The following is a 27,883-nucleotide window of genomic DNA, read 5'->3' as shown; positions in this document are numbered from 1 at the left end:
ACCAGTGACAATCACATTTATTGAGCACTTACTCCAGGTGTGACGTCCTGCTGAGTTGGTACAGCCATCCTTCCAGGCATGTAGCGTCATCTCCATTTTGCAGCTGAAGTTTAGGGAGGATAAGTACATTCCTCCAAGTTACATGGCTAATATGTAGACTCTAGTCCAGACTCCAAGAGCCCTCTCTCTGCCAGGTGCTGGGCTCCTGTTACTCTCCCATTACCTGTGAGGAGAGTGTGGGCCCTGCGAACCACTCCCCGACATGCATCCCCCTCAGATGACCTAAGCCAACCAACCAGGTTTCTCCATCCGCAGCGTTGAGTTCAGGGATGGACTGTGGCTATGGGTTGAATTGTGTCTTCCTCCAAAAAGACATGTTGAAGCCCTAACACCCAATACCACGGAATGTGACCTTCATTGGAGACAGGGTCTTTGCAGAGGTTAATCAAGTTAAAATGAGGTAATTAGGATATGCCGTAATCCCATATAACTGGTTGCCAAATAAAAAGGGGAAATTTGGACACAGAGCTTCACAGGGAGAGGGTCTTGTGAAGACGGGGATCGGAGTGTGGGGCGAGGGCAAGGGGCAGGTAAGCCACACACCCCAAGGAACCACCGGCAGCCAGGAGAGATCCTTCCCTAGCGTTGCCTGAGGGAAGGGGGCCCAGCCAGCACCTTGATCCCACACTTCCAGTCTCTGGAGCTGTGGGGCAATGGAAGTCTCTGGTTCTGAGTTGCAGAGTCTACGCGCTTTGTTAGAGCAGCAATGGGAAACCGACACAGCCATCTCCTCCAGTCCGGGGGTGACACTCCAGAGGAGCACAGCTCAGGGATTCTGAGAACAGAGGCTGCTCCCCTTGTCCTGTTGGTCGTAAAAAAGAAAAAAAGAAAAGGAGCACATTGCCACCAGCTGATGCTGCTGACCTCCTTGCAAACGTGAGGGGAGGCCACACATGGAGGGGGAAGGTCCAAGAGGTGGCCAGGCAGCGGACAAGGTCTCCTGACCATCTGCCAAAGAGCCTGCCCTAGCTCAAAGCTTCTGCCTCCTCTGACTTCAGGGATCCTTGCTGCTCAGTTTTAGCTGTGCTTGCAGCAAGCATCACACCCCCATTTTTCAGAGGCTTAGAGAGGCAAAGTGTCTCACCCAAGAACCCACAATTCATAGGTGGCAGAGGTGGGACTGAACGAAGTCCACCCAGCCTTGAATGCTGTGCTCCCACCCACTAAGGATGTCACGACAGCGACACCCAGTGTCCCAGGCTGCTTCTGGCAGGAGCGGATCTTGTTTGTGTCTGCCTCTTTACCGTACCTTTCCTATTTTAGTCCACTCCTAGCTCCTTCCAATAACCTTGATTTAATGTAAATACATAGTTCTCCTTTTTAATCCTTGGCACTTTCCTTCAAACATAGACCACTGGCCTTCTGGGTCTACTCACCTCTGGCCACTCGGGGCCCCTAGGCAAGCCCTGACCCATTCCCCACCCACAGGGTCTCACAGTGGGCTGTGCCGCTCCGTCCACCTCGGCCAGGCTGGCTCCCTACCACATGTACCCCTGGAAAGGAAAGAGAAACTTCCTCTGCACCCGTGCTGCCCTGGGCTCTATGCATCATTACTCTTGCGTTTGTTCCCACAGCAGACTGTCACCGCCTGGAACATAAGCACTTTGTGGGCTTCCAATCTTCTCATTCTGACTCGGATGGCAGACCACTGGGAAATTAAGGCAATAGCTCATGGCTTTGCCATATTACACTTTTCCCACTCATTCAACAAATATTTGAACACCTGCTACTGTGAGTAATGCACTGCATTACTGAGAGCTATGAGATTAATTAGTTAATGAGAGTCCCTGTCCACACTGAGCTGACTGCACAGAGAATAGAGACCAAAAAATATAATAATAATAATAATAATAATAATAATAGAGAGAGAGAGAGAGAGAGCAGTGAACACAGGCTTATTTAAGGGAAGAGAAACGGTTCCATGTGTTTGGTGTATGGAGCTGTAAAAGATAAAACTGGAGACATGAGTAAAATTAGGCCCTGGGTGCCTTATAAGTATGTTACCTGCTGAAGACTGATTACCTAGTATGTAATAAGTATTAAACCCCTTCACGTTTTAAGGGTTACTCATTCACACTAACATACCCATATATAGAGTTTTGTTTCACCATCAGAAGGGGAATTAGTGAAACCAGGTAACGAGCAGGTGCTGGCTAGGAAGTTGGGGTTCTGCCTCCTTCCCCACCCTAGTCCTTTTTCTGAGAGTCTGCCTGCAGTGCTGTTCCAGGGGGAAAGATAAAAATCTTACTCTGCAAAAGCTGTTTCCTATCAGTTTTGCTGGGCTCAGCCCTAGCCCTGCTGAGCTGAGGGGCACTGGGCTATAAGAGCTGCGCTGGAAGTGAAGTCTTTGATGTTTTCAAAGGTCAGAGCACATCTCTCCCCTTTTGGAGTGTCACTCGGCTCTAGGCAGATGATGTTTCAGCGGTGGGGAGAGCCAATTAGAGCCCATTATAACCTAACTAACCTCCCATGACACCAAAACTCCTTGTAGAATTTGCCAGCTTCTTGCAAAAGTAATGTACATCTAGGCCTAACTCCCGTGTGGAATGTGCCCCAACTCCAGTCACCACTGAAGGTTCAGTCGTTTTCCACTGTGACTGCATCTTACAATCACCCGGGCAGAGTATTCATAGCCAACGCTGAGATTCCATGCCCCGCTGGTCCAGTGTAGGGACTGAGATGTGGGTCCCAGCATCCGTTAAAGAACATCCCCAGGTTCAAAAAATAGTGATGTATCTGAATTCTCCCAAAAACACAGCTGGGCTTCTCTGAAACCCAACTGCTTTCTCTCCTTTCCCATTATACACACGTTTGTCTGGATTAGTTGGCATCTGCATTTATTAACATTGGGTCTTTATTTCATATTTTGTGATTGTTCATTCTAATTACATTAACTATTTCAGGTATGTCCCTCATATATCTGTACTTGCATCTGATTTTATTTTTTTTCTAACCGAATATATTTCAGGTATCTTGAACTACACAAGTGAAGGAGTAAAATTCATTGTAAACTTTTTTCCAAAATAGTTGTGAAAACTATTTTTATTCAGTGAACAGGAAACCGAAATCCATAGCATCTAGAAATAAATGGGCATCTTTGATAACTATAGCCATATGCTTGATACAAGTGTGTATATTTTCCTGTATTTATAAGCATATATCCAAATTTATCACACACACACACACACACACACACACCCCTCCCATAGCATAAAGTCTTGTAGCCAACCTCCAATAGGGAGTAATTCTTGAAGCAAAAAAGTGAATGAATATACACATGAATAGATGCACAGATGCTGAAAGTACAAGATAAGTAACTTATATTCACTTAAATATGGATAGATAGCTTATATGTAAATACAACCTTATTTCCAGTTGGCATCTGAAAATAACAGGACATCTGTCATAAATTCCAAATTTTTATTCAGTCTATGTAAATTACTGACATATTCATAGAGCAGGATATGACTTTTTATTTTTAAATGTTAATATATTATATTGATGCTTTTAATAACGATTAAAACAAAACTTCATTACATTGTTACTATTATGGGGGTATGTTCAAGATAACCCTTAAAATATAAGGGGATTTATTAGACTCCATGATGAGAAATGAAAAGAAATAGTAATTTCCAGAATAAATCAGGTTTCAGATCATGAGACTAATGCCAAATAGCAGCGGACACAATTGAGTCCAACAATTTTCAAAGCTTTCGATTTGTTTTGTAGCAGCAGAACTCTTTCTTGTCATAAAATCTTGAGCAGAAAATCAGTATCCTCTTCAGAGCAGCAGCCCTGTTTAAAGTGAGGCCTCAGAGCCCTCCGCATCAGCTGTCCCGGCTGCGGACAAGGGCAGCTGGGGAACCACTGAGCTACTCTGGAGACTCTCGGTTCTAGCTGCACATTGAAAACAATTACCTGGGAGGCTTTTGAGAAGCCCCAGACCCCACCCTAGAGATTCCGACTGAGTTGGGCTGAGGTGGAGACTGTAACGCACAGCCAGAGTTGAGAGCCACTGGCCCGGCACAGCTCCTGCAACCCAGGAGCAAAGCTGAAGCCCAGGGAGGCAGGAAGGTGGCAAAAGCACCATGCAGGGCGGGCTGGGGCCTGCCAGGGCCAGAGTTCGTGCTCCTGAATTATTCCAGTCCAGCGATGACGCTGTGCGCTGCAGCCCTTGGCAAATGCTCTCTCTGAGGGACTGACTGATGGAGGACCCCCTAAGGAGTCTGTTATCACCACAGCAGGGGCAGAGAGGAGCTTCCCATGCTCTCCCAGACGTAGCCGTCCACCTTCTCCCACGAAACACACAGTCATGATTGCAGCAAGCTATCACACAACGTTCTGAGCAGGAAGGAGGGCTACAGGAAGAACGGCCAGCAAGCCTGGCTTCCACTAAGTTGTCTCTCAGAAGAAAATAAACTCGTGACTGGTTCGGCCAGTAATTTTCATAATAATGACAGGTAAGATTGATCGTTTCATTAAGTGTTTTATACATATCATCTCATTTAGTCCTTATAACACACCAACGAGAACGGTAGCCCTTTGGACCGGGAAACTTCAAGTCTCAGTTCTTAAAGAAGGTTCGTGATTTGCCCAAGGTCATAGAGCTTTAATTGGCTGAGTTGAGAGTTCAACATGGGCCTGTCTTATTTGAGAGCCTGTGCTTTTAACCTCCAGAGTATAAAATATAAAATGTAAAACTACTCCATTGCCTTGATTTTAGGGGCACTCAACTTGAACTCGAGGTCCTGGGAGCCCATCCTCATCTTCCCTTCGTAAAACCTGGAGTCTCTTTCACGTCCAGGAAGCCCATCCTCCAGCTAGAAATCCCTTCAAGCCTCCTTGAGGAAAGTATTGCTATAAATGAGGCACATTAGCTCTTTTTGTGTTGTGTATTTATTTCTTTATTATTTGCTCTTGTTATCTGGAAATCTATATTTTAACCCTAATTGTCTCCCTGCGGTAATGATTAAGGCATGACTCTGAGATTTGCATTGCAAACACCACGAGGCCTTCAACAGGAGCAGATGAATTCTGAACTTGGCATCTAACAGCATCTATTGCTTCATTTTCATATCTTCCCAGCTTCAGTTTGGGCCAAAGTTGTTCATATTTTTTTCAGATTCAGAAAGGATGGGAGGAGGTGGACTTCAGGTTCATGATATCAGCCTGCATTGACTCTACCCAGTAAATCAAAACTGAACTTTTACCAGTGAAACGTATCTTTGAATAAAGAAGACCTATGGATCAGTGCCTTACATACATTTTACTAGTGAATATTTATAGGACCACCCACAGGGTGTACAATCTCACACAAGCCACTCTATTTAGACAATGGTTATTTGGGAAAAACGAAAGGGGCCCTAGAAAAAGCTATGCGGTGAGTGGGATGCATTTTTATTCCTCCCAATGGGAGGTGAGAAGCCTTCAATGGGTAGCTGCACTTTTTCAGTTCTATTGTCTTAAAAGTTTTATTTATTTTAGAAATAGTTACAACCTAGCCAGGTAAATATATTGCGATAAATTCCATTTAACTTTTTCCCTCACTGGAATAGCCTCATAAAAGACAACAAAAATCTGCAGAAAATTCAATGAGGGAATAAGATTGTCAATACAGTGTGTGTGTATTTGAAAATAAAATGGCACAATCAGGTATAAAGAAGAGTCTTCATTCAAGTTAATAAAACTCAATCTAGAAGAAAGAAAACTGCATTTTGGTGTCTAAGTAATCTTATCTTTTAATAACAATAAAACTTTCCACTTTATAGGGCTTTTTCTTTGGAGTCTCTAAGAGTTTGTCAAGCAAGTGCTGGACTGGGGTTGATGGTGCACCCAGCAGGTAAGAGTCTGTCCCTGACCTCCACCAGTAATGATGGCGAGATCGTATCCCTGAGGCACCTCTGCTACACATACAGTTCCCCATCATCGCCATCCCTTAACAGTCCCTTACAATCAGTAATGTTGACAAACCAGTGTTGTTCCAACTACAAAACCAAATATAATTAAGAGGAAATGGGAATTCTGTAAAAAACCATGTGCATTAGGTACTATTTTGTTGCAAACAGTGAAATGCACTTAATAAATGGGAGCTATGCCACATGAATAGATGACTCTAAACACCCAAATGAAAAATAATAAATCTGACCTCCAGAGCCAGATAAAACTATTTTCATTTTATTGAGCTACCATATTTTTATGTCTCTAAGAAGCCATTGATTACAAGACATGCCATCAATTTAATAACTTTCCAGGGGGAAAGGAAAGAACAACCACATTGAATATACATATCAATTATAAGAAACATATTGATTTTAGAAATGTTAAAACATGGGGGGGAATATGTCTTACAAGTGAGGAAATACAGCAAATATAAATGTATACTAAGTTTAAAGAGTACTTTTATATTTATTATCTGATTTTTACCACAATTTCATAAGGCTGCTATGATTATTCCATTTTACAGATGAAAAAAAAATCAGCCTCTGAGATGCTGATTAACTTGCTCAGGATCACACAGCTAATAAACCAATACCCTTAACTCTTTGCATCTGAATTCCGTGTTCTTCTCACTACTCCACACTACCTTTCTGTCTTAAAGTAATAGAACCTTTTTATCTAAAATGTTTTTCTGATCACTAATAAAGAAGGATACATTTTTACAAGACTGCTCCAATAAATTCTTCACAACTGCTCTTGAAATTCCTTCAGCTAAGATGGTCTTCACACCACCTATAAATCAAGTTCTCTACTCATTGTTGGTAGTCGGGTTAATAGAGATGCAGCCGTCCCAAAGGATGCACCCTCCAAGAAAAGATACGGGTCACTGGCTGAAAGCTCAGGTGGCCCCTGCAGCAGCTAGCTCACTGCTGTTCGCTTCCTCACTTATTCTGGACAGAGCACACCTGCTTTTGCAGATTAAAATTTTGAATCGGCTGCGTTAACTACCCTTGGTGTGTTGTGAATCTTCTTTCTGAAGATTCGCTAATGAATGTGCAGTGCCCACAAAGCTTTCATTGACTGGCTACACAATCAGCTGTCCCCACAGCGTCTTAGTGAGGAGAGTGGGAACCTGCAAGTGGCTTTCTCCATTACCTAGATTGCTAGAAATTGATTCAGTGGTGGGAGTCTGGTTATACCTAGTTATGACCTGGAAGCCTCCTGGGAGGTCAGCAGATATAGAGTCAGAGGAGCATTTGCCTGATACAGACATGCCTCATGGTGCACCATCCAGGGCCTGGGTATGGGATGGCACTGGGGGACATCTGACATCCTCCATGGTGCATGTGGCCAGCATGGTGGCAGCAGAATGTGTAAACAGAGGAACCAGAGCATATCCTCATCAACGCAATCGGTGCCACAACCAGACAGGGAACAGACAAGCCTCAGGAGGGGAAAGGAGACTTGCTCTCCCCTCTGGCCTACCACTAAGAGCCCTCCAGGCCACTTCACCAACCACAAGTCCCACCTTAGACAAAGCCAGGTGCACTCTGCGATCCCTCCCCGGTCTCGCCTGCAGAGGCACTGTGCTGGAGGCTATGGAAGTACCAGGGGAGTTTCTGTTTTTGTCCCAGTAAACATCAACAAGTAAGCAGAACTATTTGTTGTGGTTTTTAGTGAAAGACTCCACTGAACTACAAGTTTAGTGGTAATTATTTCAGAGTTTGAATTTTCCATTAGTATTCAGGGGCTGGCTTTGTGCTTCAAGCCTAATGCTCTTACTAAGTCACTTCTTACCATTTAAAGAGGGGGAAGCTATAACTGAGCTTGTGGTATAGGAAAGGCAAAAAAAATGAGGACAAAGAGAAGAGCCCATGATCCATTTGGAATGCAGTGGGGGTTCCAACAGCAATGCCAAAGCGACTTTCTACGTAATCATCAGATCCTCTGAGACCAGCAGTCCCTTTGCACAGCCCCAAGAGAAACACACGGAAAACAGAGAGATTTTTAAATGCAAGAGCCAACTTGTTGAACTTCCTCTTTTAACATAATTTGGGGAAAAAATACGAAACAAATTTTAAAAAATGAGTTTGGTCATTAAAAAGCCATCATGGGGTTGGGTGTGGTGGTTCGTGCTCGTAATCCCAACACAAGGCAGATGGAGGCCAGGAGATAGACACGAGCCTGGCCAAAGATGATGAGAGATGGTGAAAACTCTTCATCTCTACTAAAAATATAAAAATTAGCTGGGTGTGGTGGTGTGTGCCTGTAATCCCAGCTACCCATGAGGCTGAGGCATGAAAACTGCTGAAACTGGGGAGGTGAGGTTGCAGTGAGCTGAGACCACACCACTGTACTCTAGCCTGGGGGACAAAGTGAGATGCTGTCCAAAAAAAAAATAAAAACCCACAATGAAATATCACCTCATACCTGTGAGAACAGCTCTTATCAAAAAGAAGAAAGATCAGCAGTGGCAAGTAGGTCAAGAAAAGAAAGCCATGGCACACTGTTGGTGGGTATAGCCATTATGGAGCACTGCACGGAGGGTCCTCAAAAAGTTAAAAGTAGAACTACCATGCGATCCAGCAATACCATCGCTGGGTCTATATCCAAAGGAAATGAAATCAGTGCGTTGAAGAGATACCTGCCCTCCCATGTTCATTCCAGCACCATTCACAACAACCAAGATAATATGGGAACAACCTAAGTGTCCATCGCCATATGGATGGATAAAGCAAATGTGGTATCTACGCACAATTGAACACCATTTGGTCATAAAAAGAAGGAAATCCTGTCATTTTCAATAATGGGGTTGAATCTAGATGACATCATGCTAAGTGAAATAAACCAGAGAAAGAAAGCGCATATTATCTCATTTACACGTAGAATCTTGTGTTTTTTTCTTTTGCTTTGTTTTGTTTTTTGAGACAGAGTCTCACTCTGTCACCAAGGCTGGAGTGCAGTGGCACAATCTCCACTCACTGCAACCTCTGCCTCCCGAGTTTAAGCGATTCTCCTGCCTCAGCCTCCTGAGTAGCTGGGATTACAGGCGCCTACCATCACGCCCTGCTAATTTTTTTGTATTTTTAGTAGAGACGGAGTTTCACCATGTTGGCCAGGCTGGTTTTGAACTCCTGACGTCAGGTGATCCACCCGCCTCGGCTTCCCAAAGTGCTAGGATTGCAGGCATGAGCCACCACGCCCAGCCACACATAGAATCTTAAAAAGTCAAACTCATAGAAACAGAGAGTAGAACGGTGGCTATCAGTGGCTGTGGGCGTAGGGGAAATGGGAAGATTTTGGTCAAAGGGTACAAACCTTCAGTCACGAGATAAACAGCTGCTGGAAATCAGCAAGGGTGGTGATGGATATGTTAATTAACTTGGTTATGGTAATCAGGACACCATGTATTCATATATCAAATCATTATGTTGTACATATATATAATCTTTATTTGTCAATTAAACATATTTTAAATTAATTAATTGTTTTAAATGCCCTAACTATAAAGAAAATTCAAAGCAGTTACTTTAAGAGAAACCCCCTTTCAAAAAAACCATGTAAAATGGGGCAGGTTGTTCCTCCGTGGTGTGACCCTATGCCCCATCCAGAGGCCAAGGACAGCACAGGAGGTTACCTTAGCAGCCCCCGCTCCTGAGGAGATGAATTTTACTTTTTTCTCTATTGTAAAAAGGGAACAAGTATCCCCTAGGCAATTTTACTGCAAAGGACCTCAGCAAGTGGCAGCTGCTTCAGGCTTCAGCCATCCCTTCCAGGCCCTTCTGAAGCTAAGGGAATTTCCTTCCTTGCTTGGCCACCCCTCCTGGAGTCTCCACCCACAGAGCTGAGTCCGCCTGGTCCGCTCCATCACAGAGCGTGAGGACAGATCTGATATACATAAATCAACATATTACTCATTTTCTAGCACTGCCTTTGACAGCTGTTACATGAGCACATTGTTAGAAACTGTCAAGCAATGATACACAGTGCCTTTTACAACATATGTTGACTTTTATCTAATGTAGCTCCATAATTAGCCCCAGGGAAAATGAATCCAGGCATCCACCTGGTTGTGTGATCTCAGTTAACCTTTGCTTTCTTCTAAGGGAAGTTAGCAGGGTCTGGGGTGGAGATCCAGGCAATGAGGCCCCCAGGACTCAGAGAAAGGCAGTAAGTGTGCAAGCTGTGCAGGGTATGGGAGACAAACTGCTTACACCGCTCTACCCTCAGCCTATGGTCAGAGACTGGGGTTCCAGGGGTTCTGGTCAGGGTTTTCAAGTCCCTCAGGCCTGGAAGAGCTCTGGGATCATTATTGGAAAAATAAAATAAATCTCCCTGGAACCTGGGCCATTCAACGTGAAAGAACCTGAGAGAAGAAGCTAAGTGTTGCTTCAAACATTATTCTTGTTTCTCCTCTGTTTCTCTTTCAGGAAATGACAAAACTTGCAAACCACTCATCGCAAGAAAAACCCATTTCCACCGACCTTCAGGGTTTGGCAGGTCTTTTAGCCATGAAAATTGATACAACATAATATGGACTTGGGGTAAGAAGGTCTGGATTCAAGTTCCTGATCCTTCACTTACCAACAGAGGAACCATGGGAAACTTATAATTTGTCAGGGCCTTCCTGTCCTCAGCTTCAAGTGGGAATAAAGGGCAGCAGGTGCATTGCCAAAACCATTAAAGTCAGGGATGTGGTAGTGGTTCTTCATGGCTCCTGCAGCACCCTGGACAGTGCCTAGATCAAGAAACCTTTTTTGACAAATGAATTCATACATTCAGTATTCTAATGAAGACCAAATGAGGAGATGTAGAAACATTTTGAGAGCAGAAACTCAGTGTCCAAATATCAGTTATTTGATTTACGCTTCCACATCTGGTTTTGGGAGCTAGGTCAGAGACAGAGCACTAGCTATCTTGCAAGCAATAAACCAGAATAAATCTGAGGGAATTCAAAAGGTATGAACTGAACTAAAGGCAAAAGAGTTGTCTAAAAGTTTAAGTATTTGAAGACAACTAGCATTCCCCATACAGACACATCCCAAGTCAAAAAATGGAAAAAGGAGGAATTCCCAAGGGGATGTCCACGTGAAGGAATTGTACCTCTGTCTGCATCCGTTCACCATGAGTCCCACCTCAGCCGTCCATGAGCACCACCTGCCACATGCACTGCAGTGTCAGAGAGACTGTGGGAACTCATGAACTGCATAAAGCAAGGTACCTGCTCTGCAGGTGTCTGGGTTGGGCCCCGGGGATGCAATAAAGACCGACACTGTGCTTGACCTCAGGGTGTCCAGTGGGAGATGGAGTCCAATGGGATGGCAGTGCAGCAGGGCTATGATACAGAGAAGTAGCCAGGAAAATGGCCACAGACAGAATCCCAAAGAACAGCCATTTAGGACACGGACAAAGAGGGCTGTCCAAAGTAGGAAGAAAATGAAGAGAAAAAGATGTCCTAGAAACCAATAGAGAAGTAAATTTCCAGAATGAGTCCTCATTTCCCAGGATAAGATGCTATGGAAAGTTCAAGTAAAATAAGGACTGAAAACCATTCAGGAGATAACTAATCAGCAATGAACACGTGATTTTATTGAGACACATAAAAAATTAAATAGTATTATCAAGACAGATCTGACCAGGTGTCAAAGGGTAAAAATTATAAAAGCTATGAGAACTCATAAGATGGAGGGAAAGATCTCTGTAGGAGGGAGAGGTTAAGAGGTGACTGATTCACAAGATATAAATTGAAGTGGGCCTTGAGAGATGAGTAGAATGGCAGGGGATGGGGAGGACAGCAGGCGCCTAGAGCTCCCAATTAGGGGCAAAGCTTGAGTACAGCACAGGGCTGTGTATACTCTGGTGATTTCCAAGGGCCAGGGAAGAGGGTTTGGGGAAATGAGGCTGGGGAAGGAATTTGAGGACAGACTTATTAGACGCCAGAGTACCAGTTTGCCCCATAGGATTTGGGTAGGGTCAGACATGTGCACTTGAAGCCTGGAGAAGATCCATGTAACAGCAGTATAGAAAACATAAAGGATCAGTCTTTCACTCATATGAGCAATATTTGTGTCATAAAAGAAATAAGAGACCATTTGCCTGACGATCATGGCAGGGAGCAAATCCCCTTATCCCTTGAATCAGCATGCTAGGTTCCTTTAGAGTTTAAGAGGATGGGCTCTGAAGTCAGACTGAGCTGGTTCAAAGATCAAACCGGTGACATCCCTACCACACACCCTTGTTAGGTTGCCTAACTCCTTGGAACTTCAATTTCCTCATCTATGAAATGGAGAAATCAATAGAACCTACTCAGAGCGTTTTAAGTGTATTAAACGAGGTAATGCATGTAAATGGCTGACAAAGGATAAGCACCCAATAAGTGCTATCTATGATACCATTTTATTACTGAAGAATATTGCTCAATCAGGTTAGAGAAATATCTGCAAAGCATATGAAATAAACACCTCGAGAAATGCAAGTCATCAATAAACGTGAAAAATTGCTTACATTCAAATATTCAAAAATTTACATGATCCAGTAGCTGACAGTTAAACAATCTGAGAATACCAAGTGTGGCTGGCAAAATTCTAAGGTGTCCAGGATTCCCACCCTGTGATGTACAGGTCCTGTGTAGTCCCCTCCCCTTGACCATGGGCAGAACCTGTGAACAGGATAGCAGTCCTGTGATTAGATTAACAATCCATCAACTTTTAATCAAAAAAGAGTTTATGCCGAGTAGGCCTGACCTAATCAAAGGGGCTTTTAGAAGGTGGCAAAACGTCAGAGAGGCATGCTCCTCTTGGCCTTGCTGATGCAGTGTCCATGCGTCTTACAGCTGCAAGGAATTGAATTCTGCCAACAGCCAGGGGAAACAGAATCCTGAGACTCAGATGAGACCCCAGCTCAGGCTGATACCTTGAGTGCAGCCTGGGGAGACCCTGAAGAAAGGACCCCATTAAATTGTGCCCAGACTGTGGCCCAGGCAAACAGTAAGGTGATACATCTAAGTTGTTTAAAGCCATAAAGCTTGTAGCAATTTGCTATACAGCAATAGAAAACTAATATACCTGTGGCTGGCAAAAAGGTAGAGAATCAGAAAATTAAATCTGCTGTTTGGGGGGATGCATCTGAATTCAATTTGGAAAGCAGGGTGACATACTCCATAAGGCTGGAGATACATACACACCACACCCACCCACCGCCATGCTCTTGCACGTGGCCTGGATAAACCACTGCCTGTGTAAATAGGTGCACGTGTACCAGAATGTACATGGCAGTGCAGCTTAAATAGTCAAATGCTAAAAACAACCTAAATTAAATGACTATCATGATAAGAATAAATAAATTGTGGTATCTTCAGAAAATGGAATATTAGCAATGAAAATGAGCAAACTATAGCTAAAATATAACACGATAGATCTCAAAAATATAATGTTGACAAGCAAGATACAAAAGAGGGCACACATTCCATTTCCATAAAGTTTGTAAACAGGCAAAGTAAGACTATCCCCACTTACAGATGCATACACAGGTATGAAAACGAGGTTTTTTTTAGAGGCAAGGAAGTCATTTTCATGAACTTCAGCATAGTGATTTTCTCTCTCTGTGAGGAGGAAGAGATTGTGTTTGGAAAGGGAAAAATGAGAGACCTTCTGAGGTGCTAACAATGCTTGTTTCATGATTATGTTTACACATGTGTTCACTTCACAATTTAAAAAAATAAACGCATCACTCTATGCATGCCTCTGTGTGGAGGACAGATCTCAGGACTAAAAGGTGGGGTGCTGAAGACCTCTGAGTGACCTATCTTATACTCTACCAGGGAAATCTGCCTGAGAAAGTCTAGGGGATACAGATCTGGGGGCTCCTCTGACATGTGGAAGCCCCCAGTGGGAGTCAAGCTTCCTAGGAGACTGCACTGGGCTTGGAGCTGATGGCTCAATGCACCTTCCCCCGCCCCCTCCCACGCCAGAAGAGCCATCAGCTTCATGACACCTGTGTGGGCTCGGCAGCTGCAGGAAGGAGGAGGGAGCTGTCAGGAGCAGTCACTGGCATCAGACTAATAATAAGATTCATTTCTCCGAGACTCCCAGGACACAACCCAGGGAGACTGAAGAATGCTAATGCTGCCTGCAAGGGCTCTGGGGGCTGGTTACTTATTTTTATTTTTTAAGGTCAATTGTTTCAGGTCGGTACGCTTATTAGAGGGGGGATCAGTGGAAAAAGAGCATGTGCCTCTATTCTAAGCCTAAAAGGAAAAGCCAGACAAAAAGAAGACGTTCATTCATTAATCATGTCCCAATCCTCTTTCTTAGAGGGTGCCTAAGTGACCAGGGACAGAATCAAGACCTGTAGTTGTTAGATGTTGTGGAGCTCGGAGCTGAAGAATCAGAGTCATAAGACAGAGATGCAAAACTTGGGGACAGCTGTTGCCCTTTCTTTGCTCCGGTCCTTCTTGAAGGTTGTTTCTCTATGCCTTTGTCCTCATCACTGTATCAATTTCCTATGGTTGTGTCATAAAAATTGCCACACTTAGCAACTTAAAGCAACACAGATTTATTATCACAAAGTTTTAGTAGGTCAGAAGTCTGGGCATGGCATGGCTGGGTTCTCCACTCAGGGTCTGACCAGACTGAAATTCAGGCGTTGCCTCAGGTATGGTTCCCATCTGTGGCAGAATTGAGTTTTCTGCAGTTGTATGACTGTGGTCCTCATTTCCTTGCTAGCTGTCATGTGGGGGTCACCCTCAGGACCTACAGGCCACCCACATCCCTTATCACATGGTCCCCTGCATCTTCAGAGTTAGCAACAGAGAAATACTTGTGCATCCAATTCCTTAATGCTTCAAGTCTCTGACTTCTTTTTTTTTTGTGAGCAAAGAAAATTCTCTCCTTTTATAGGGCTCAAGTGGTTAGGTCCAGCCCACTGGAATAATCTTCCTATCTTAAAGTTAATTAATTCAATACCTTAAACATATCTGCAAATCCCTTGCACAGAAATACCTAGATTAATTTTCAAATAATGGTGAAAACATGGTTATGCCAACGGCTGGGAATCTTGGCAGATGATCTTAGAATTCCGCATACCACAATCATCAGTTGTTAGTATGGCTATTCTGAACACAGCAATCATAGGGATGTAAACAAAACAATGTGCCCAAAGGGAGGAGGAATGTCAAAAGATGGCCCAGACAATTGGGATATTTATTCATTATCTGAGTTGAACTACACCTGGAGTTGGGAATAATAGCTTTCATTCATTCACTCATTCAACAAGCATGCTAGATGCTGTGGGAGGTTACACAGATAAGTAAAATAGACCCTTCCACGACATTTACAGGGTAAAAAGATAACAAAACTATAATATTCATCCATTTAACAAATACGTATTGTGTGCCTACAATGAGGCAGGTGCTAGATACTGAGGATACAGTGAATGACTCTACCATTACTAGGTACAATGCTGCAAGTTACAGCCTAAAAGAGTGTAAGTCTTGTGGAAATTCAGAGTAAAAAAAGGGCTTCTCCAGGCAAGGGAATGTGCAAAGGCGGCCCCCTTACAGAAGAGGAGATGATGGGCTATGCATTATTTTAAGAGGAACTGAGGATCTGAGGGGAATGGCTTGCTGGTTAGAGAAACTGATGTGAACAGAATCCCAAGGTGAGAAAGAGCAGCGAGAAAGTGGAAAACAAAATAAAGTCCACTTTAGATAGATTACAAGTGATAGGAAGGAGTGTAAGCAAGATAAGAATATAAAGAAAGTTTGGGCCAGATTTTGAAGGATCTTGAAGGACAATGAAAAGCCTTTTTTTGGATCAGACGCTCTCAAATCTTCACTCTCGGGAGGTCAGTTCGGCAACACTATCCATTTACTCCTTCCTTATCCACTAAAAGCCCAGTATGTAACCCAAGCACAGTTCAAGCTGCTGGGGATACAGGCTGAAATCTCTGACCTCACGATATTTTTACTCTAAGGGAAGAGAAAACAATAAACAAAAAAATTAATAAACAAGATAATTTCAGAGAGTGATGTGTCGTAAAGGAAAATCTATCAAGCAAGATAGAGTGATAGAAATTAGGGGAGAACGGTTTTAAGTTGAAGGTCAGAGAAGGCTTCTCTGAGCAAGACATATTAGAGTGAAGACCTGTACTCTAGGAGGAGGCAAGCCATGCAGAGACCCGGGGGAGCCTTCCAGGCAAGGGCATAGGAAGGGATCCAGACATGGAGTGACAGGTGAGCAAAGGCAAGGCTTCAGTGCGATAGAATGGTGTGAGAGAGAGGACCAGAGAGAGAGTGATGTCAGAGAAGTTGGCAGGGCCAGATCTCTTAGGAATTCGAGGGCTAGGGAAAATAGTTTGGATTTCATTGTAAATGCACGAAGAGGTTCCTGGAGATTTCCAAGTAAGGCACAGTGCTGAAATGACTGATCAGTCAGGCTAAGATGAAGAATCCTAGGGGAGCACGAGCAGGCCCACTGCTGCTGTCCAGCCTCTGAGAGGCAAAGTCCCCAGAGGCCAGGGGTGCTGGCCAGTTTGGGGATATCTTGAAAGGGAGCCGAAAGGTTTTGCTGATAGATTGAAAGAGGGGTGAGAGAAGGGGAAAACTGAAAAGAGGAGAAGTGAGCAGGGGGACCTGCTAGGACTATTGCCAACAGGATGGGAGAGCAGAAACAAGAGGCTAGGCCATGTCTGGCAGCAAGGAGAAGGGGTGACAGGTGAGGAGGTTTGCACACAGTGGACTAGATCAGGCAGAGGAGGTCGGAGAAGGAAGCTAAGGTGACTCTGATTCTTCCAGCCTGGACCACTGGGGGAAGAGTGGTGCCCACTAACAGAAACAGGGAATTCAAGAAGAGCAGCACAGAAGGAGGGCAATGAAATAGTTGTGGACTTGAGGCCTTGCAGGGGACAGGCTCCCTGCACATAGAAAGGAGGAGCTACTGATGGGACTTAATGAGCTCCATGAACTTACTAAGCCAGAACTGGCTGCCTGCAAGGTGGACTCCAAGGTCTAGTGCCATTCATTCACCAGCAAGGCTGCCAGCCGGTGCTGACCATAACCCGCCTCACTGGAAAGACAAGGGGCCATGTTACCTCACAGTCTGTCACCCCATCCCCTACTGCCCCACACAATGACTAAACGATACAAGAGTGGAAAAGCTTGACTCTGTTGCCTGAAGGTGGGTCAAAGCTGGCTGTGCTCAGAGACCTCCACTGGGTCATGCCAAGGCTGGACCCCAGCTTTGGCCTCACAGCTAAGCGCCAGGCTCTCCCCTTGCCCTATCTTGTGATGACGATCATAATCCCAAAAGACACAATCCAAAATGCCATAGTCTCAAATGTTGAAATCCTGAAGGAGCAACATCCCCAAATCTAAAATCCCGAAAACCACGATCCCAAAAGATTAAAATCCCAAATGTTGAAATCCTGAAAGTTGAATTCTAGGGAAAAGAGTGGTGCATTTTCAGTTGTATGAAGAACAGTTTCACCATGTTAGGTGGCACTATTGCCTTGCTATCGTCTTACTCGGGAATTAAGAAAGGTTTGAGGAGGTGTGTATGGGTGCCAGGTTGTCAAGGGGTGGACATGTGGGCTGGATGTTAGATGTCACTTGGACCTGATGAAGGAATCCCCAGAGATCTGACAAAGCCCTCCCTTGGGTGCATCTTGAGGTGTTTCCAGAGGAGACTGGAGTGTGAGTCTAGGTGGACTGGGGGGATCCTCTGCCCTCAATGCTGGCAGGTACTATCCAGTCAGCTGGGGGCCCAGAGAGAACAACCACAGAAGGTGAACTGCTCTCTCACTCTCTGAGAGCTGGAGCAGACTTTTCTTCTGCTGCCTTGGACATCAGAACTCCAGTGCACTGGGTTCTGGACTCCAGAACTCATGGCACCAGTGGCCCCCAGGGTCCTAGTGCATTTCGGCCTCGAACTGAGTTGTGCCATCAGCTGCCCTGGCTCTGAGGCCTTCAGACTTGGACTGAGCCAACCTAGAGTCTCCAGCCTGCAGATGATGACCTGTCATGGAACTCCTCAGCCACCATAATCATGTGAGCCAATTCCCCGAATAAATCCACTTTCCTTTCTCTCTCTCTCAATTTCTCTCTCTCTTTCTCTCTCTCAATTTCTCTTTCTACCTCTCTCTCTCTCTGTCTTTTTCTGTCTCTCATCTATCTATCTGCCCACACATACACACATATCCTATTGGATCTGTCTCTGGAGAACCCTGGCTAACACAGATTTGGTCCTGGGGAAGCCAAATATCATTCCTTCCTACTATATTCCCTATCTTGCTTCCTTCATTCTCTTACAGGTTTTACCTCCTCGATAAATACCTTGCATAAAAATCTCCGTCTCAGGCTCTTCTACAGAACTGGACCTAAAACCTATTTTTACTCATAATGGTAAATGGAATAACAGCTAATAACTATAATAATAATAATAAAAAGAATAATAGCTAACAGAAAATAATAAATAGAATAACAGCTAACAACTACTGAGCACTTAATGGAGGCCAGGCCCTGATAACCCCTTTCTTGCATTATCTCATTTAATCCTCACGATAACCCTGTGGGATAAGAACACTATTATTGCTAGTTGTGTTCGTTTCCTGGGGCTGCTCTGACAAATAACCACAAACTGTGTAGCTTAAAACAACAGAAGCCAATTCTCTCACATCTCTGGAGGCCAGAAGCTCGACATCAAGGTATTGGCAGGGTTACACTTTCTCTGGAGGCTTGAAGGGAGAACCTGTTCTTCGTCTCTCGCGGCTTCGGTGGCTGTCAGCATTCTTTGAGTTGAGTCTACCTCCTTCCAGTCTCTGCTCCACAGTCACAGAGCCACCCCCTCTTGTGTGTGCCCCTCTTATAAGGATACGCGTCATTGCACATGAGGTCCACCTGGATCATACACAGCAAGCTTCTCCTCTCAAGATCCTCACTCACGTTCTTTTGCTAAATAAAGCAAGGTTCACAGATTCAGAAGATTAGGAAGACGACATATCTTTTTGAAGGCTATTTGTCCCACTACACCCATTTGTAGATGATGGGAGGAAAAAGGCAAAAGTAAAAGAATAATAAACAGAAATCACAAAATAAGACAGATGAAATACATTGGTAAAAACAATAAATTTAAATGGAAAGGGCATCCGAGAATGGAATAAAAAACACTAACAAAATATAGCTAAATGTGGTTTATGGGAGACACAGAAATTGAAGAGAAACTGAAAGGAACAAGATTGAAAAGGATATACCAGGCAAATACTACTTCAAAGAAAATTGGAGCTGCTATAATACTGATAAACAAAACTGACCTTAAGGCAAAGGCATTAGTAGGAATGAATTGGAAGTATTAGTCATGATCGGTTAGGTTAGGCTGCAATAACAAACAATCCAGAGGATCTCAGTGACTTGCTTCTTACTCATGCAACACACCTGTCTCAGAGTGGGGAAGCTCTGCTTTACCGTACGTTGACCCTTGGACCCGAGCTGATGGATTCGTCTCTATGTAAAACAAAAACTGTCTCATGGAAGAAGAAAGAAAAAGATATTATGAAGCAACTTCTGGTTCTTAAGTCTTCTGTTTGAAAGTGATGCTTCTCACTTCTACTCAGATGTCACTCCCCAAACCAAGTCACACAACTAACACTTATGTCAAGGAGAAGGGAAATACGACCTTCCCTTAGCACAGGGAATAAATATTTTAGCAATGATGCAGTCTACCACAATGGGCCACAGAATAGTGATCAGCAAAACAATTCACCAAGACATTGTAACAATTCTGCTGTTTTATGCAGATAATAATTTAGCCTCAAAATATTTTTAAACCAACAAATTTGCACATAGGAAATGACAACTTTACAATTATACTTGGAGATTTTAGGATGTTTGTTTCCCAAATGAGTAAATAAAGTAAATTAAATTTATAAAGATATTAAGTATAAACATACAAAGGAGTATTATTCAGTCTTAAAAAAGAAGGAAATCCTACAATTTGTGACAACATGGATGAACCTAGAGAAAATTATGCTACATAAACTAAGCCAGTCATAGAAGGACAAAACTGCACGATTTTATTTATATGAGATATCTAAAATAGTCAAACATAGAAGCAGAGAACAGAATGGTGTCGCCAGGGACTGGAGGGAGGTGGAAATGAAAAGGTGTCACTCAATAGTTATAAAGTTTTGGTTATGCAAAAGGAATACTAAATATGCAAAGTAAGTTCTAGAAATCTTCTGTACAGCATAGCACTTATAATTAACAATACAGTATTGAGCACTTAAAAATTTGTTTAGAAAGTAGATCTGTTTTTAGCTTTTTAGCTTTTTTATTTAGCTGGTTTTTACACTGTTTTTAGCTTTTAAAACAAGACGCACCCAAAGGAGGGCTTTAACAGGTCTCTAGGGATCTCTTCATCTGGTGAAACTGACACCTAACACCCAGTCCACAATGTTAACTGCTCTTGACTCCTTCAACCCCCACACACGCACCCAAAGGAACACAAGGAAACTGGGGGAAGTAATTGATATATTACAACCTTGATTCAGTGATGCTATCTTGCATGTATGCATAATAAGTTCAAAGTCATCAAATTGTGTAGATTAAACATGTGCAGGAGGTTTTTGCATATCAACTATGCCTAAATAAGACTGTTTTATGAAAAGACATTACAGAAGATTCAAACAACAAAGTAAGCAAGTTTGAGCAAATAGACACAAATATAGAGTGCTGTGCCAACAAAGAGCTTACAGGAAACTTTCATAAAAATAGAACTTGAACTAGCACAGAGAACATTTCTGAAAATTTTAAAGTATAAATATCTTATAAAACAGATTTTTAACAAATTGTAATTAAATGAAAACTAGCAATAAAGAGATAAACCAAGACAGTCAAAACATACATATGTTAGAAGTTTCAGTGCATTCTTTAATAATCTTTTGAATGTAGTAAGTCACTGCTAATAAAATATTTAGAATTGAACAACAAAAACATAATGTATTAAATCTTATAAGACAAAGCTAAAGTTGTATTCAGAGGTAAATGTATAGCTTTAAAATGCATTCACCAGAAAATGAAGATTGAAAAAATACCTAAGTATCAAGAAGATTAAAAAGAAGGTAACACCCAAAGAAAACTTCTAAAAAGAATAAAACCTGAGAAAAAATTAATGAATAGAAAAGAATCAGAACCAATAAGAAAGTCCAACAGGTTTGTCATAGATATAATGAATTTATAAAAATCAATTGTGTTTGTATATACCAGCAAGGATATTTTTAAAATATTTAATAATTCTTAAAGATAATGAAAGAGTACAAAAATGTTAATGGTGTAGAGGAATAATAATAACAAAAGATACATATTACATTTCTGCTTAAAATAATAAAATTTTATTGAAATATATTAAAGAAAACACAGATGAAAGAGGCATGTCATTTTCACAGGTGGGAAGATAATATTATGAAACTCAATTCTCAATTTAATCTATTAAGTTTTTGTAAATTGATTCATCTATAAATATAATGTATAATACAATCAAAAGCAAGCATGGATCTTCAAGAATTATGAGTTAATTCTACAATAGAGAGAGAAAATCAAAAATTGACTAAAACTTTTGAAGAAGTACAAAGTGAAAGTAATTATTAAATCAAATATTAAGATATCATGAAGCAATAGTTAAGACAGTGTGGTGTTGCTGCAGAAACAGGTAAAACAAAACGGAGCACTGACAGAACCTAAAATATAATGAAAATTGGTATATGACAGAGTGATTATAAAAGGCACTCAGTAAAGTATGGGATAAAAACAAATTATACTCCTCACCCCATATTCCATATGGATTTTAAAACTAAATACAAAAGCAAATCTTTAAAAACCTTCAGAGAAAAATTCAAGACACTAGATGACCTCAGGGTAAGGAAGGAAGGACTGCATCAGACACAAAAAACACAAGCCATAAAGAAGTCTTCACATTACAATGGAAATCCTATGAACATCAAAAGTTGTCGCACACAAATTGAGAAGAACCACATACGAGAAAAAGGCATATGCAAGACATACAATTAACAAAGTATTTATATCCGGAATATATTAAAATCCCAACTCAAGAAGCAAAAGGAAAAAAAGAACCCCATGGAAAAATTGGCAACTGGAATCAAGAGGCAATTCATAAGAAAAAAAGCAAAAATGGGAAATGTCTGAGAACATGGCCAACTCCACTATTAATCATAGAAATGCAATGTGCAACAGTGATCCACTATTTCACATCCATCTTTGGCAAAGATTAAAAAGCCGGGTGATACCAAATGTTGGTGAGAATATGGAGCAAATGGAATGTGCAGCTAGGCAAAATTAGAACAACCACTTTGGAAAGGAATTTGGCCAAATCTAGCTGTGTTGAAGATGTGCACAGCCTTAAGATCTAGCACCTGCAGTTGTAAGTGCATTCCCTAGGGAAGCCCCATGTGTGTCTTGGGAGGCATGCATGAGAAGATTTACTGCAACACTTTCTGTAATTGAAAAAATCAGAAAACAATCCAAAAGACCATCCACAGAAGAATGGATAAATTGTGACATATTCATGAAACAGAATAAGCCACAGCAGTGAAAATGAAAATGTTAAACTGGCCGGGCATGGTGGCTCATGTCTGTAATCCCAACACTTTGGGAGGCCGAGGTGGGAGGATCACATGAGGTCAGGAGTTCAAGACCAGCCTGGCCAACATGGTAAAACCCCATCTCTAATAAAAGTACAAAAAAATTAGCTGGGCGTGGTGGTATGTGCCTATAATCCCAGCCACTCGGGAGGCTGAGGCAGGAAAATCGCTTGAACCCGGGAGATGGAGGTTGCAGTGAGCCAAGATTGCACCACTGCGTTCCAGCCTGAGCAACAGAGCGAGACTCCACCTCAAAAGAAAGAAAAGAAAGGAAGGAAGGAAGGAAGGAAGGAAGGAAGGAAGGAAGGAAGGAAGGAAGGAAGGAAGGAAGGAAGGAAGGAAGGAAGGAAGGAAGGAAGGAAGGAAGGAAGGAAGGAAGAAAGAAAGAAAGAAAGAAAAGAAAGAAAGAGAGAGAGAGAGAGAAAAGGTTAAACCACAGTCAATAACATGGATAAATCTAAAATATATAATGTTGAGTGAAAACAAAGGTTGTGGCATTTTTACAGAATAAAACCAATTATATAAAGTTGAATGACAAGAAAAATAATACTTTATAACATCAATGGGCATGTTAAACACGGAAAATTATATTTAATAAGAAACAGATTTGAGCAGTGGTACCCCTAAGAAAGAGAAAGAAAATAATGTGATTGAGGAGAAGTATATGGAACTTCAGTGAAATATAGGCAAAGGGAAAATGTTAAGATTTGGTAAATCTAGTTGATGAGAATACAGACATTCGCTCTATTATTCTCTTTATTTGTCTGTACATCTGCAACATTCCATAATTCTTTTAAAATTAAAAAAATATAAATAAGTAAAGACAAAAAGTAGAAGCTTTGTCCTGAGCTTGCTGCTACAGGGAGCAGTGGCAAAATTCTCATTCTCTAAAGGTCGCAGTTGACACGTGAGGAGAAAAAGAATAAGGTCCTTCCACTCCCAGGAAAGGGAGTATAGCTGGACCCCATAAGAACTGGAAAGTGGTCTCCTCTCTCCCTTCCTCCAGTTGGTCTCAAATGTCTACTTTCTATAAATTGATTACCTTATTTCATCTCTCCACCATGGGTCTTATATTTTCATGGGCCCTCAAAGCACCCTAGCCCCTGGTCTATTTGGCTTTTCAACTCAAGAACTTATACTGACCACATCTCCGTGTCTCCACTCAAATTTCTGAGAGTATCTGATTATACCCTGCTAAGTCCGTGGGGTTTGTTGGCCTTGGGTCAGATGCCTACTTCTAATTCAATTCGCTTTGACTGAGAGGAAATATAATAAAAAAGGAGCCCTTTTAGGGGTTTGTGGGCAGGACAGGATTTCAAGAAAGGTTTAGATAAAACACATACCTCCCCACCCCGTCCATCAACCTAATTTAAGTGGTCAGGAATTAGAACAGGAGCCTGCACGGAAATAAGGAATGTACGTGAGGCTGAATCAGTCTCCTGTGGTCTTTCCCACACTACTTCTTGAGTGACCATCTGAAGAGTTGAAAAAAAGATAATTGCTCACATCGGATTCTTGTCATGGACAACAAACTCAACGAACATATGAAAGCCAGATGGAAAAGTAGCCTCGTACAGAGGATGGGGGCGGGGAGGACAGCTATAGAGCTTGTGAGGACACTGCTGGCGTGCAAGATGAAAGAAGCCAAATGTGACCCTGAGGCTGGCCATGGGGGCAGCTGGCCCCGATCAGAACTCACCTTCTCCACCCCCCAATCACTTAGAGGCTCCTCTTCCAGAGCTCTTCTCTCAATAAATGGCAGCATTATTCATCCACTAGCCAGATCCCTGGGCATCATCCCCCTCCCTTTCCTCTCGTCCACCCTACAGCAACATCCTGTGGCTTCTACCCGCTATGGGCTTCTCCATTTTTGCCGCATGTTTCCATTTGTCACTGCTGCCTCCCACCTGTTTCAACCTGCGTTTCCCTCTCACCTAGTCTTCTGAAAGAGCTATTCCCAACTCAGGTAGAGGAATCCTTCAACACCACCAACCCAATTCATGTTCAGCCATCATCACTGCATCTCCACAAGGGGTCAGCCGGTGGGAGGAGCACAGGCCAGAGATCGGCCAGGAAAGCCACAGAGATCCTTGCATTAGCGTTGGGGAGAGATGGCCATTAAAAAAAAAAGCATGAAAAAGATTTTTATTGTAAGTCGGATAAAGTGTTCTGAAGGAAAAGCTCCATGTACTTCGAGATTGCTTAATCAGGGAAACACAATTTCAATGGAAGCAGTCAGAAAAGACCTCTGTGAAGAGTGACTTTTGACCTGATGGAGTCATGGTTTCCTCCTCAAAGCTTTCATCACTTCCCCTTTCTGACGATACAGATAATCCAGGGCAAAGCCAGATGTAATCGGCTTCTGTTTCCCTTCCTGTCTAAATCTGTCTTCACTTTCTCCCCAGCTTTTCCCTCTCCGGCCACCCTGCTCTCTGCTCCTTGAAGATGTCACTGAGGAAAGACCTTCTTGTCCCATTTCCCCCAGCCAGTCGTCATCAGGTACGAATTAAACGTCACTTGCTCTAAGAAACCGTCCCGGAGCAGCCCCGAGGAGGCTCCGTCTGAGTGTGGTGTCATGTATATTGATCCTTCCTTATACCAAATGCTCTTGTAACCACCTCCTCAAAACCTGTTAAAATTCTCAGTTCCATATCTGTAGAGGAATGTCAGTCTTTTTTCTCAGTATAGCCCCAGGGCCTGGCTTATTAAAGATACTTAACATGTAACTTCTACATCATCAAAGAAATAAATGAATGACTTCACTGACGTGGCTTTGTGAAGACCCAGAACCTCAGAATTAGAAAGGACCTCAGAAGTCATGTGTTCTTCCTCCCACCAAGTCAGACATGGCAGATATCACAGTTTCCCCAAGCCTTGCACCTGTCTCCCTCACTCAGCCGCAAGCTCTTCACAGGCAGGGACAGCAGCGTATTCATCTTGGTATCTTCCTCCTCCACAGAATTACGAACCAGAGAGCTCCAAAAGGATCATGATCTCCACCCACAGCCTAGAAACTGTGTGGGACGAAGCCAGCAAGTGACTTCCTAAAGGGATTTCAGCAGAGCCAACTGTAAATAGACCCATCCAGCCTCCTCCTGCTGAATTTCCTCAACTGCTTCGTTTCATGGACAGTCACTCCAAACTCGTGGCCACCCCACCCCACCTGTCATCCCATAGTACCCAAGATTCCCACTTTACAGCATTCCATTTTCTTCCAAGAATTCCCTTCCAGGCATCACACTGTGCCCCTGCTGCTGGTCGAGTGCCTAGAGATGCCCTGGCTCCTCCTCGGCACTGTGATCTGTTATAGGGAATTAACAAGGAGCCAAAGACCAGCACACGTGCACTCGCGCGCACACACACACGTCAGGGAGCTCCAGAGACGGCGTTTTCTTCATTTCCCCGTCTTTGGGGTGGCCTCCAGCTTTAAGTCCTCCACTTTTGGCAGCAGCCTTTCCCTTTGGGAGAAAGACAAGCAACTTTAGAGTGATATGGAAATCACCCCCTAAACATTTGCAAGCCTTGCAGGACTTGGAGCCGGTCCCAAAGCAAATTCAATCAGCCCTTTCTTCCCCCTACACTTGCTGCCTCCAGCTGAGCCCCATCTCATACAGTGAAGCCCAGTGAATGGGTGCACCTGATAAGTCCCGAGAGACCCCAGCCCCATACCAAGAAAAAGAGCGAGAAAGCCACCACGAGAAAGGAGGAGTTGGGGGGGAAGGAAATGGGGCCAGGCCTGGGACAGCTGCCATACTGAGCCTGCTTTTGACAAAGGCCTCTTCCTGCACTGAGAGGGACCTTCAGCTAAAACATGAATTTACACGGCAAGGAAGTGATCCTGCTGGCCTGTGGGCCCAGTTCCTGAGCTTTTAAAGACTGAAAATGTTCAGCTTTTCAGTGTTTGACTCAGAAAGCCCTAAATCCCTCTGCCTTCTCAGATTAATAAATGATATTTGCAACTGGATACGGAGATACTGGTACTTCTCCCATCTCTTATCCATAAAAACCTAATTGTAAAGCATTCACTGAATTCGATCCTCTGATGAGACATGAAATTTCAAAGGATCCATAAAGAGAGGCAGAAGAAAGCCTTCAGTACACAGTCCTATGTGCTCTGAAAATATAACGGTATATGTGTAATTGTGTCTTCCCCAGCAGTAGCAGAATGGGCGGGGCACTGGCAGTAGGAGAGTCAGAAGGACAGGAGACTGACCTAATGAATGTAAGGGCGAACATTGAACCCTAATTCCACAGGGCAGCCACTCACGACAAAATCCAAGGTGTTGTCCTAATCCTTCTTGATACTGATGGTTAAGCAATATCTTTTCCAGCTGTCACATAAACTCCCTGACTGCCGTCAGTACACGCTAACCCAGGATTTCCCTAGCAAAGCTCCCACCAAATCCCATTACATCAAAATAAGTATCAACATATTCGGAGGATTTGTACACCCTTAAGTGAGGTCTCTCACCTCACATTGTCACAGTCTGGGCATCTAAAAAGAGTGAATCCAAGGCGAATTGAAAAACTGGATGATGAAACGCCTCCCACAGTGCAGGGTTAGAAAGCTATCTGTAGCCTTCAAGCAGCAACCAAGTGTTTTGTTGTGTTGAGTTCTGTTGTGCTTTTTGGTTGACTCAGGCCTGTGTGAGAGAAATGGAACATGAGCCTTGAAGCCAGTCCTGAGTTTTACTCCAGACTCTCCTATTTTGTGACGTTAAACCTAACACTTAACTTCTTAGCGCCTTGGTTCTCTGGGGTGGGAATAGGGGTAGGAGTGGGAACCAAAAGAACTTCTTTTGGTTTATAGGTTTTTAGGCTCATAATTGCTATTATCAATGACATTTGTGTTTTGGGAGAGCTGCTGTGTTCTCCACAAAGTCCCTGTGATAGGCAGAAGATCTGAAAAGACTGCCCTGCGCGGGTGAGGCAGTGCGTCACTAGGACCTACACAGCTACAAGAACCGGAAAGCCATGTTTGCTTATCCTGACTGGCAAGTGATGCAACATCCTCATGAATAATTCACGATGCCTCAGGTGTAAACACAGATATCATTTAAAGCAACCGAGTCATTTCCGAAGTGTGCTTCGGTGACTATCAGCTATGGATTCCTTCTTAGCAGCAACTTCTGATTTCCTAAATAAATCTTCCGTCTCCCAAAAAGAAGACTGAAAGCACATCTCTACTTCCCCATCAAGGACAGTCATCTCTGAGAATGGACAGGGAGGCCCCAAGAGT

The 27,883-nt window shown here is 43.1% G+C and overlaps 1 long non-coding RNA gene across 1 annotated transcript; it reads right to left on the bottom strand.

The window, feature by feature from the left end:
- On the bottom strand, positions 1-26,309 carry LOC104661416. The gene is made up of 3 exons (XR_747847.1): positions 26,282-26,309; positions 26,010-26,102; positions 1-862 (listed from the first exon to the last, which is right to left on the bottom strand). It is a non-coding gene; the product is annotated as an uncharacterized LOC104661416 (long non-coding RNA).
- Between the last annotated feature and the right edge of the window lie 1,574 nt (positions 26,310-27,883).

This window comes from Rhinopithecus roxellana, chromosome 15 (genome assembly GCF_007565055.1).
Source record: "Rhinopithecus roxellana isolate Shanxi Qingling chromosome 15, ASM756505v1, whole genome shotgun sequence".
Lineage (NCBI taxonomy): Eukaryota > Metazoa > Chordata > Mammalia > Primates > Cercopithecidae > Rhinopithecus > Rhinopithecus roxellana.
This window is presented reverse-complemented; position numbering and strand designations above follow the sequence as displayed.